The sequence below is a fragment of the Macrobrachium nipponense genome, chromosome 11, assembly GCF_015104395.2.
Source record: "Macrobrachium nipponense isolate FS-2020 chromosome 11, ASM1510439v2, whole genome shotgun sequence".
NCBI classification, from domain to species: domain Eukaryota; kingdom Metazoa; phylum Arthropoda; class Malacostraca; order Decapoda; family Palaemonidae; genus Macrobrachium; species Macrobrachium nipponense.
Genome location: NC_061087.1, coordinates 21,981,927 through 21,993,740, shown reverse-complemented (window position 1 = coordinate 21,993,740; position 11,814 = coordinate 21,981,927).

Here is an 11,814-nt window from a genome sequence, read left to right as displayed (position 1 = left end):
TAACTTCCACATTATTGGTAGGCAGGTGATAGGCCTGTAGTTACTGGCTATGTTTCCCTTACTCTTGTCTTTTTGTACTAAGGATGTTTTCTTCCTGTTGTCATCCATTTGGGTGCATGGTGGTTTGTGATACAATGCTGGAGTTATTCTGCTATTCTGGGTGAAGGGCCTTGAAGTTTTTGAGCCAGTATCCATGGACTTCATCGGGACCTGGGGCTTTCCAGTTGGGCATTTTCTTTTATTATATTAAACCGGTCTTTTCAAAACCCGAGACGTCAATAATAATAATAATAATAATAATATAATAATAACGAATTAACTGTTTTACTTATTATTGATTATTATTATTATTCTTATTATTATTATTATTAATTATTCATTATTAATTGATTTATTATTATTATTAATTATTTTAACTCTCCCCGAGATCGGGTCCTCCCCCTCCCTGTAAAGGTAAAAGTCTTACGATAGATGCATCTGTGATGGGGTAGACTAACAGGTACTCCCTCCTATCGCTTCCTCTTCTCTTCTATCACTTTTGTTTTACGATCTTCTTCTCGTTAGCTCCGTTCCCAGCTTTATTGCATAATTTCCTTCTTACAACGGTGATTTTTATCTGTTATTTTCGGTACGGTGTAACAGCCACATTTCTGTTATTTGGTGGCTTCTATTTTCTGCGCAGTACGACTTTCATTTTGTGTCTGTTTTTAATTCTTATTTATTTATAGTTTCTGTTTTGGAGTTTGGTATTGATTTTCTTGTGCGCCCATGATTATGAAGTTCCTTTTCAATCAGTTGTTTGTTAATATGGGCCTTTAGATTGTTAAATATATTTAAGCTAAACTATGTTTGTTAAGTTCTCTGTACAATTTATCCCTTATGTATACATACACACATATACATATATATATGTATATATATGTGTATATATTCATATATATATACTATATATATATATATTATATATATATATATATAGATAATATATATATATATATATATATATGCGAGAGAAACTGGACTTGTGATTTTTTTCGCTTTTTATTCCAAGTGGAATAAGGATATACTATGTATGTATGTATTATACATATATATACATATACATCTAATTCATTTTCGTTCGACCAGTCTACTTATATTTTAGTGTACATATACATATACATATACTTATACAGAAAGACACTTGCATTTTATGGCATACATTGCTTCAGAATGTATGCGTCACAAAATGACGTTCGTACCATAAAACCTTTCTTTTACGAGGCCACCTGTCACGAATTGTGCTCAATAGGAGGCTGCCTCGTTACGCCTTGATTTATGGCCGCTTAGATAGGCAGCCTCATCACATAGTATCACTTCATACAATACGTAGGTCAGTACATTTATACACACACATTATATACGTATGTGTGTGTACTATATATATATACACTTTATTATAATTATATATATTATAAAACTCACACACTCACCCACACAAATATATTCATATACATATATATATATATATATATATATATATATATATATATATATATATTATATACAGCCTATATAGTATATATAGTATATACATATATATAGACAGAAAGATAAATAATTAGATACGAAGGTATGTACATTTATTATTAGGTTATATTATTATTATTTTATCATTATTATTATTATTATTATTATTATTATTATTATTATTATTATTATTATTGATTATTATTATTATTATTATATTTTTTTGAAAAAAAGAAGAATGACCCTCTTTTAAAACAAATTCTGTTCAATAAAATGGCAACGTCAACTAATTAATCATATATTATCTTTTCTATTTTTCTTATTACTCGCTTTTCTGGCTTAGCAATACTTCTTAATAATTGGCCAATATTCATATTGGGGAGAAATCTGAATAATGCTGAAAGTGGTATTTTGTCATCATTATAACAAAATTCTAAATCTAACCCTTTTACATGAGTCTCAATAAGGCATTTCTGCGTCTGCGAAGACATTATTTGATACTTTGCTTTCTTTAAATTATACGTCATTTTCTGAGACTCTCAAGACGCCTGAATTATGACAGTAATATCAAGGCTTAATATACAACGTATCTGAGGTAAAAGGGTAGGCCTACGTCCTTTTTTGGGATGCATCCGTATTCTAGGCGTAATCGTAGGCCTATTCTCTTTTTTATGATGACGTTTAAAAATCTCAGTATTATTATTTTTTTTAACTCGAAGTAACGGGTCATGGAGAATCGTATCTTAGGTTAACTACGAGAACTTTTGAAAATATTGGTCAAACTAGGAAGGATGAATGAATATCAGTATAAATAAATAAATATCTAAGTAAATATATATGAATAAATATAAATAATTAAATAAATCAATTCCAGAACAAGAAATATTGGAAAAACTAGGTTAATGATGAATGAATATCAGTATAAATAAATAAATATCTAAGTAAATAAATATATGAATAAATAAATATATAATTCAATAAATAAATTCAAGATCTAAATGAACATGATTAATCCGTTTAAAGAACATTCTAAGTATTATAAGTAATCTTCAATCCTGAAAATTCTTAAGAAAATGAAAAACAGAAGTATAGCAAGCAAATAAAAGCATATATCTAACTAGAACACAGCTCTTCACATCGGCCAACTCACTAATATTAAAACAAGATAAGCAATACTATGATAGCATAACCGAGATACGTTTAGTTTCGCAACAAAATGAAATTAAAATTAAAATTAAAATTTAAACGCGGATAGCTAATAAGAAAACTGCTCTTCACGTCAACCAACTTACTAAAAAATGAGATAGCAAAACTATGAGAATATAGCCAAGTTACGTTTTGTTAGCAATAAATTAAAATTAAGATAAAAAAATTAAAAGCGTATACCTAATCTGAAACCTACTATTCACACCAGCCAACTCGGAAACTCTGACACGACAGAGCTGCACTATGACACTGTGACAATAACCAAGATACATTTTGTTGGGTAACAAACTGAAATTACAATTTTAAAAAAATTAAAAACATACGAGTATACCCAACCAGAAACCTGATCTTCACATCAACCAACTTACTAAAAAACGAGATAGCGATACTTCGTAAATAACTAAGATACGTATAGTTGGGCAACATAAAAACAGAGTAAAATCGGCGTGGCTGATACGTAGCCGAAGTTAGTCAGCCGTGCATCTATAGATTCTAGCAACGCTAATTCCCAGCCGACTCTACCTCAGTGTTGAATATTAGTGTGCTCCCCTCCATCTTCCCACCCAGATTCGTATCCCCCCCCCCCCCCCCCAACCCACCCAACCACCCACACACACACAACCCCCTAGTCCCTAAATCTCATATACACCTAACGACTAGAATAGAATGCCGGTACTAATGCAATTCGGATGTTCCCCGAGAACAAAAATGACTCCGATCTCGCAAGACGACAGTTATATACATACGCTGTCTGTAAGGTCAAAAGTGAAGGATCCAGGTCCTTCATTCCTTCGCAAATGGATCCATTATGGAGTGGCGTGGTTACGGATGCCTTTCGCCAAGCAAGCAAGCAAGCATTGGGCATCCGGTCGAAAAAGGTTCCATTTGAGTGCGTGCAAAAGAGGTTGGAGAGAGTTCCTATGTGATCGATATTTTTTGTCTTAAATTATGCAAATATTCAGGTTTATTTGTGGGTTATGTACCCATTAACTTGCATTATTTCTTTCTGTGTTTGTAAGTACTGACTTGTAATGAAGCTGTATTTAATGTATCTTGTATTTCAGCAAATCTATAATAATAATAATAATAATAATAATAATAATAATAATAATAATAATAATAATAATAATAATAATAATAATAATAATAATAATAATTTGGTAGAAGACCCTCTTTTAGGCAAATACCATTAAAAAGAATGGCAGAATTAAGCGAGTTGATTTTATATATTGTTTTTTCTATTTTCCTCACAATATCGCTGAGCCTGAGAAGCGAATTGTAAGGAAAATAGAAAAAACATATAAAATCAACTCGCTTAATTCTGCCATTCTTTTAACAATAATAATAATAATAATAAAATTATAATAATATATACTCAGCTAATGACCATTAAACAAATACACGGAATGGAGACAATAAAATTTAATGAGGAAAAATGACTGGACAAGTACACTAAAATAATAATAATAATAATAATAATAATAATAATAATAATAATAATAATAATAATAATAATAATAATAATAATATATACTCAGCTAAGGGCCCTTAAACAAAAACAGAATGAGACAATCAAATTGAATGAGGATGAAGGACTAGACAAGTACACTAATAATAATAATAATAATAATAATAATAATAATAATAATAATAATAATAATAATAATAATAATAATAATAATAATAATAATAATATTTGGTAGAAGACCCTCTTTTAGGCAAATACTGTTAAAAAGAATGGCAGAATTAAGCGAGTTGATTTTATATATTGTTTTTTTCTATTTTCCTTACAATTCGCTTCTCAGGCTCAGCGATGTTTCTGAGTAACTGACGAAATATTCATATTGGGAATTTTCAAAAATCATAAATGCTGAAGGTAATCTTTTATTGGAACAGGATATCAGGTCCAGGTCAAGCAGGGGTCGTCGTCAGTGCTGGTATTATTCCATAGGCGTAGTTCAGTTCGGTGCCGGGTTCGTCTTCGGTTTAGGAAAATAATAATAATAATAATAATAATAATAATAATAATAATAATAATAATAATAATAATAATAATAATAATAATAATAATATATACTCAGCTAAGGGCTCTTAAACAAATACAGAATGAAGACAATCAAATTTAATGAGGATGAATGACTAGACAAGTACACTAATAATAATAATAATAATAATAATAATAATAATAATAATAATAATAATAATAATAATAATAATAATAATAAATGCAGTAAATAAAAATGTTGCAGCGGATTAGACGAACATTACCGATCCAAGTTCAAAGCATGAAGAGAAATACTAAATATCAGAGCACTGCACCATAGGGTGTGAGAATATTAGACTGTCAGTCTTACCATCCCATGAATGAATAATAGACAAAAAATGAGTTTGCTTTGCAATAAATCATACACAAAGGACCGTCTTTGAAAAAAGAAAAAAAGGACACTTATACTGCACGGTCGGATATAATAACGTATATTCTACTTTGCGTTAAGTGACGTATAGTTTTATATGGACGTATTTTTAATTTTTTTAATTTTTATTTTTTTAAATGTCTGAAGCAACGGTGCCAAATGAAACTAGAAAGTACTCAAAGATGGCACCCCTTTGGCGGTGAGCAAAAGGAGACATCCTTTAACTATATATCCTGACCCAGACTGACCTCAAAATTCAAGCCGCTCTTTACTGGGTCATAGGCCGCCTTTCTATAATCTATATAAATGTTCATAGAACCCCACCTGAACCTTTCTGTGATACACTACAGACAAAAGGGCGAAAAGACAACCAAACAGACACGGGTGAATTCAAAGATAATTAATTAGTCCTCTTTAAATAGTAAAAATTTCACGATTTTTTAAAAGTTTTCCAAAAGGTTTTATTTCATTACCGAAAGTATTATGATTTGCAAAGGTGAGCTCAGTTTTAGCGATTCGCGTTCATAATACAGACTCGGGCGTAAAAGGACAAATATAATTAAATAATCGGATGATAATGAAAAATATAATCAGGGGTCTAGGTAAAAAAAAAAAAAAAAAAAAAAAAAAAAAAAAAAAAAAAAAAAAAAAGTCGAATGTTGAAGCAAAACACATTCAAAAGGAGAAATAACAAAGTTGTATAACTGCGTAAAAAATTCGGATAATTGCAAAAAGAACAGTTGGATAAATAAAAAATCCAGATATCGAAAAAAGGTAGAGTAATAGCAAAAAGAAAAAAAAAGTCGGATAACAGCGACCAAAAGTCGGTTAATAGTGAAATAGGTCGGATGATAGCGATGAAATCTCCGATAATTGCGAAAATAATTCGGATAATAGCGAAAAAAGTCGGATAACAGCGAAAAAGGTCGGCTAATAGCAATTAAACCTCCGATTTTAGCGAAAAACATAGGAGAGTACCGAAAAAGGTCGGATAACAAAAAAAAAAAAAAAAATAAGTAAATAATAAAAGATAATAGAGAAAAATGAAATCAGACGTTAACGCAAAACAGAAGCGAACGTTAATAGAGATCAAAATCTGACGTTAAGAAACGGACCACGGAGAACTTCATATAAAGTTTTTAAAGGGTTACGTCCTCTTTTTTAAAAGCGAACCCCCTGGAAGATTTTCTGGAAACCTAACGAATGACTTTTCTTCCAGTCTTGACGGTTTTATTCTGGAAACCTGCGTTTGGTACGTGAATTACTTACGTTTACATTTTAAAATTTAAAAAAAATTGCAAAACAAATGCAGGTATATACTTTTATGATTCTGTACAATTCTGCTGCTGAGTCTATATATATATATATATATATACTATATATATATATATATTATATATATATATATATATATATATATATATAATATATATAATATATATATATATCTATATATATGATATATATATATATTATATATAGATATATAAATGTAATAGTCACAATGTCCTTTTAACTTCTCAAATTCTTTGCTCTTTTTGTGGCTATTACATTATTACATTTACGTATGTATCTGGTAAAAAATTACCAGTAGATATACACACACATTATATATGTGTGTGTGTATATATATATATATATATATATATATATATTATATATATATATATATATATATATTATATTATATCTGTGTGTGTGTGTATGAAGAACCACTGTACTTTTGAAAAATCAGAAACTAGTTATTTGCTGACGCCCTCTGATTATAATTATCACCAAAACTAGATGAATGTTCGATGCATATTCAAACATCCTTCTGCATTCCACCCGTAACCTTGTTCAATATGCTCAAGAATGCATACGGCTTCAGGTAGGTTCTCACGGTCGTTAAGTTAAAAAAAGAAAAAAAATCCCAGTTCCAAAAAGTCACTCGGAACTCGATTCCCGATAAAATCACGTTGGAGCTGGAATGCTGGAAACCAGTCTGGTACATTTCCAGAATGATTATCTTCCAGATGCTGATCATTCGTTGCTTTTACGACATTCTCGTCTGGAAGGGGGGGAATGGGGTGGGTGATGGGGGGGGCCTTTGTCTCATGAATTTTCCCCCTTTTTAGAGGAACATTACGTCCTTGATAGATCTTTCTGTCTTTCATGTGCACATATACGCGCATACACACATCAACAAACACACACGTGCACACGCACACACACACACATATATATATATTATATTATTATATATATATATATATAGATATATTATATATATATATATATATATATATATATATATGAATAGTCATACAAATAACTATTTAGGCTTGGCAACAGAATCATTCAGAATCTATAAAATAAATCTATATATACACTCCGATGTTTATCTTTCCTTCGTGGCTTATACCATTATTTATGCATTTATCACGTTCCAACTTTCGTGATTCAGTTATACATATATACACATATGAATAGTCATACAAACAACCATTGAGACTTGGCAACAGAATCATACAGAATCTATAAAATAAATCCACGATTGTGATTTGCTTCAAGAATTTATTATAAGTGTGAACGTCAGTGTCCACTCACATGCAGGCAATGTGTTCATTCTTGTGTTCAAAACTTTCCCTCTGAAAGATATATAGTGTCTACATTTTGCTCCTGCGTCTAGTGGCCCGAAATAGACGAAGGTCAATGATTAAAGGTGTTGTATTCTTTACCCTCTCTCTGTCTCTCCTCTCTCTCTCTCTCTCTCTCTCTCTCTCTCTCTCATGAGAGCTTTGTATGGGGAGTAAGTGTTGGATTCCATCTTCCTCCCTTTCCCATCTTCCTAATTTCTTCATTATTATTCTTCTCCTGCATCTTTATCGAAGCGTTCATGCGCTTTTTTTTTTCTTAGGTCACTGCTTTCTCTGACCTTTGACCTTTCGCTGACACACTTTTCAAAACAGTCCATCGACACATTTCCTCCTTACTTAAATCCATACTGTTCTTCCACGGTCAATTATTCTGCTAACTTCATCAACAAACAATCCCACCATATAACATCCTTAGTATGCTAGTTATATTATACTGAGTTATGTTTGTCCCTTTTTCATTCTTACGGTTTCCTTTGTCATCCATTCCTTTGGAACTATTCCTTCATCCAGACATACCCTACACATCTCTGTCAGCCTTTCAAACTTACACCTACAACACTAAAAATCTCCTGGTGCCTTTCCATTGTTCAACTTCTTCATGTACGTGGGTGTCATCAGTCTGTCTTTCCTTGTAAATGTCTGTGTATGTGTACGTGTATCGTATGTATGTATACTCATATGTATATATCATATGTAGGTAAGCTCATTTGCGCGTATGTGAGTAACACTTAATTAAAGGGAACTGAATCCCATAGAAATTCGCGTCAAAAAGGCTTTCTTACCTAACAGCTCATTTCTGTGAATTTAAGAAGTTTTGTAGAAAAGACTCAGTGAGAGAGAGAGAGAGAGAGAGAGAGAGAGAGAGAGAGAGAGAGAGAGAGAGAGAGGGGCGTCTCTAGCGTGCAATATGCGTAAACAAGCTCTTGTTTTCTTTTCTTTTTTTCTCTCTGTCTCCATTGAAAATGTCGACGGCAGAACAGAAGGTCGTCATTAAAGTTAAAAAAAAAAAGGGGGGTGGGGGTGATTTTTACTTCGATAGGCCTAACGCCTAAGAAAGGAGGCGATATTGAGGAAAGGCGAAAAATTCTCTATAAAAGGGCTTTTTAAATCTTATTCATGCATTTTTTTTCTATTGTATTATAGTCAAATGGTTATTTCTGAAAAGTGGCTTTTTCAACTTGACAATGCTTACTTGTGACTGGGCGTCTAATTGATTCCGTTTAATTTGCATAAAATTTCATTGAATTTATTTATAGTAAAACATGAATTAAAAAAAAAAACTTATTTTGTGACGATAGCAGTTTTTATGAAAGAAATTGTCAGAATTTTCAAATTTTTTTAGCGTATTCTCATGGGAACAGAAAGCAGTCTTAATACAAAAATCACATAATTTAACTTGACTTTTAACTTCCATCTCCTTCAAATTTCATTTCCATATTGCCCCGCAAACAGCGGTGGATTTATAAAGGTTGGGGGGAGGGGGACCTGGTCACATGTCTCCCCACCCCCACCATGGATATGACTAATAGAACATTGATTTCTTTCAATAAATCACTATCAGTAGCAAAAAATTTGCTTGGTTAATTATAATTCCAACAACAACTGCACAACATCTACTACTATTGTGCATATATACGTCTGTGTATACACATATTAATATTGATACCTATGTACCGTGCGTGTGCACGTCACATATAATATATATGATAAACCTGAGATTCCTAAATCCTCCATTTCCAGCAAATATTTTAACTTTAGCTGCGCATTAATTCCTTGTGTTCAAATCTTCAAGGAGAAAAATACTATTCAGACCTTTATTTATCAGTTTTCTTTCCTTTTATACACGCAGCATACCACATTTTTGGAAAATACTCATACACACAGATACTCACCACAAGTGACTCACTATCAGGTGCACAATTTGCCCCTTAGGTAAATAAAGACTCACTGGTATCTAATTGAAATGTATATATATATATATATATATATATATATATATATATATATATATATATATATATATATATATATAGTGTATGTATGTATAGAATCTACTTCTCGAATTCTTCGCGTTTTTTGAACACGCTTGTCACTGCAAAGGCATTGGATCGAAGAATTATATGTATACGTGTATATATATATATATATATTATATATATATATATATATATATATATATATATATATATATATATATCGGCCTTTTGATTTTTCTTTCTTCGACAACACTTTGTTGTATAGAGTAACTGTGAGTAATAATGAAATGTAACTCTTGCATTGAAATAGATTTCATCCTTTGTAAGATACAGAATAGCCAATGTAAATATTGGAAATAAAGCTTATTATTATATTTATATTATTATTATTATTATTATTATTATTTATTTATTTTGTTTATTTTTTTTTTTTTTTTTTTTTTGCTCTATCACAGTCCCCTAATTCGACTGGGTGGTATTTATAGTGTGGGGTTCCGGGTTGCATCCTGCCTCCAGGAGTCCATCACTTTTCTTACTATGTGTTATTATTATTATGAATCAGCGACCATTTACACCTGGCTTTATTAACAAGACGTAATGAATTAATCATGCATATAGTACTGCACATAACTCGAAGACAAACTCTTTAACCTCTCGACTGCGCAAGAGTTCGAAAATAAAAAAAACCTTATTAAGAGGTTTGAAGATAAAAATACCTCGATGAAGTAGGAATCTTCCATATTGAGTCATTATTTTTCTTTCTTACCTGCACATCCTGGCTTCAAAACATTACATCTGTGTATGATGTTGATGTAATATGTTACAACATATCAATTTCCCAATTTCCTTCTTACGTTCGTGTTTCTAGACCAACAGTGTCCATAAAGTCCGAGGACCATTACAAGTATTTATTGCTCAGAATGGCACTGGGACTTTATGGACACCCTGTATAGTTTTCGTTTTTATGGATCTTTCTCTAAATTCTGAGTAGATGCGATTAGAGCTAACAAAAAGTGAGACAAGAGAGCTACAAGCTTTTCGAAATTATGTGCTTTTCAGGAATATGACAAGCAAGCAGCAAGCAAGCAAGCAAGCAAGCAAGGAAAGAATGAATTATTGAAAGAATGTAAAATAATTGAGGTTAGTTTTTTATTTATTTATTTTTTTAGAAAGAACTGTGACAGTATCCAACATTTACTCACAACTGAATCACGATGTTATGATATTCTGCTACAATGTAAAAAAAATTTAAATAATAAAAAAAGAGGGTGTTCATATATGTATAAGATGCGTCCTTATACGCCGTATTTCCATAAAAATACATAACATAAAAGATTGGATTATTCTCCAAAGATTTCTCGAATTCGCATATGATTCTAATTTGGGTTTTCTTGAATTTTGAAATAAAAACACAAATCAAAATCTACGCGAGTCAAGTAGGCCTATCGTCTGACGTGGCATGAACTGAAGTACTACATCACTCACTCATACACACTCTCTCTCTCTCTCTCTCTCTCTCTCTCTCTCTCTCTCTCTCTCTCTCTTAATGTATGTCATGCGTCTGTGATCATATTCGAGATTTAACAGTATGTAATATCTATTTATCTATCTGTCTATTTAATATGTATGTCATTATGTACGAAATATGATGGAAAACTAACTAACTCTCTCTCTCTCTCTCTCTCTCTCTCTCTCTCTCTCTCTCTCTCTCTCTCTCTCTCTCTCTGTGTTTGTAATCCTTGCTTGAAGACAAAAATGATAGACAGACAGCAGCAAGACGCCTCCTGCAGATGCACAAGCACAGACGTATAACTTGTGACCACAAAATAAAACGTGATTTACATAAAAACAATTTAAATGTCATCAAGTAAAAACAACGGCTGAGATCTGACAGCGTTTACGAAAGTTTCTAAACTGTATATATATATATATATATATATATATATATATATATATATATATATATGTATATATATATATATATATATATATATATATATATATATATATATACAGGTCAGGCCATATGCAAGTAAATACAGTAGGGACATTAAAGTACAAAAATACAAT